Source organism: Corylus avellana, chromosome ca2 (assembly GCF_901000735.1).
Source record: "Corylus avellana chromosome ca2, CavTom2PMs-1.0".
Lineage (NCBI taxonomy): Eukaryota > Viridiplantae > Streptophyta > Magnoliopsida > Fagales > Betulaceae > Corylus > Corylus avellana.
Genome location: NC_081542.1, coordinates 17,917,639 through 17,919,712, shown reverse-complemented (window position 1 = coordinate 17,919,712; position 2,074 = coordinate 17,917,639). Strand labels below are relative to the sequence as shown.

Genomic DNA, 2,074 nt, shown 5'->3' with positions numbered 1-2,074 from the left:
CCAGTTCCCCCAAAAAATTGCAGGAATTTGGTTCCCAGCAAACCTGATCTGAAATGATCAGTCAGGTTCAAAAAAGATAAGGTTTTTCCTGGGAATTCCTCTTGCAACTGGGCCTGGTAGATAAGGTACTTGTCATTGTATTTGAGTTATGTGAGAGTGAACCCTTTGAGTCTATTGGAGCGAAGTAAGAGTTCGAAGAGCCATGTTTGTGCAATCTTTTCCATTACTATGAAACTTATCTTTGCCAGAGGATGCAGGTGAAAAGCCCAAATGTATCATTATCTGCTAATTGACTTGTCATAATCTTAAAATATTCTCTATTGGCCATTAAACCCCAGATCAAAGGCCTTGGGTCAACAAGGAGCCATGTCCATGCAGGAGAACAATATTTTTTGAAACCTATTACTTACTAGTCAAGCACACTTCAGAAATGACCACAAATTTTCAGTTTTTTTTTTTTTTTTTTTTTCTTTCAATATGGTATGCTGCTCCAACGCACAATGGATTTATAGTGACAATGATGTGGCTTTTCTACATTTTTACACAGTAAAGAAAAAAAATTATAATGGTCTATTAGAAGAATACAAGGGCATAGACCAATGAACATTACATTAGCAGACATAATGGTAGTGACATTTAGATCCTCTAAAAAGCAATGTAACTGAGCATCATACTCTTCTTCAACTTCTCATGTCAGCATCTCATGATAAAGCTGCTCCATATTCATAATACACATTGAGTTTTGAAAATATTTGCATTGTTTGGTTATTAAATGTCCCTTTAAGTATTAGGAGTTAAAGCAATAGTAATGTGACCTCTGGTCTCAAATAACAAATTGCTCCAAGCCAGATCCACTCTTCCATACTCTACTCCAATGAAGTTGATATCAATAGAAATGAGAACTATAGATTTTACCGTGTATTCCAGCATGTTTTTGTATGGTCTTTCAACTTCTCGGAGAACAAATGGTTTTCCATTGATGTAAATAACAGGTTCTTCTCTCATGTTGTGCCAAAAAACAGGGTGACCGCCTTTAGAACTTCCAATCCTCTGAATTACAGATCGAATTCCATCAATGGTTGGATTTGCCACCCCATAGACCGGAAACCCAGGAACTTCTCTAAAATTCGGTGCACCTTCCACTCTCTCTGGTAAACTTGAGTTTTGACAACCAGGACAATGGTCACTTTTTAAAACAGTTTGACTTCCAAGAACCTCGCCATTTCTCAGGGCAGCAACTACACCCATCTCACAAGGGCGGCCATCAGCAGATTCGGCAATCTTCATCAGAGATGGCTGTAAAGTTGAATATCCAAGCGCACCCATTGGATCTCTCCTGAGCAATCTGCAACAAGACACAATCGCAGTGAAGGAAAAATTTATAGTCATAATGCATTAAAAATACAAAGAACACATAAGAATTGATCTAAACAAATGAATTGGACTAAAATGACATATCACAGTAAAAAATCCATCAATAACTGGATAGATGCTTCCTAAGTGTGGACACTATATTATTTGCATGTTCGAATTTCCTGGGCTGCCCTGTCTGATAAATTTAAATAATAAATACTTATTAGCTTTTACCTGCGAATAATGCTATATAGTTCTGGCCTAGCTCTCATCCAGTCAGCAAAACTGCTCTGACCAAATGAACTAGAACGGAGGGCTGCTCCCTCTGAATGAATATATACAGCAAAGCATATAAGAAAGTAGTATCTTTCCAAGTACTCCACAAAAAATGAAAGTGATGCCTCCCTTTTCATCTCATCCGGTTGACGTAGAATACTATTGCGATAGGTGGCAATTGCTTCGCGTAAGTTCTGTAATTTAAATAAAATAAACACATAATATGACATGAAAATAAAACTTACAGCTACAAGGCAATAAAATGGATATCGGGGAAGCAACTAAGGCAACAGACAAGCAAGGAAAAGTTTATTTCAGACAAAATTTTATGAAATTAGAACATGAACTTAGAAGGTATACCAGAATGGAGTAAAATTACAGAACCAAACCTGCATGGAAGCGCACTTGTCAATGACTTTATCAACTTGTCTTTTGCCTTCAACGC

The 2,074-nt window shown here is 37.1% G+C and overlaps 1 protein-coding gene across 1 annotated transcript in view; it reads left to right on the top strand.

Annotated features, from left to right (window-relative positions):
• LOC132172365 (uncharacterized) overlaps positions 1-2,074 on the top strand; it is a gene marked incomplete in the record, with an annotated part of 22,579 nt that overhangs the window by 13,203 nt on the left and 7,302 nt on the right.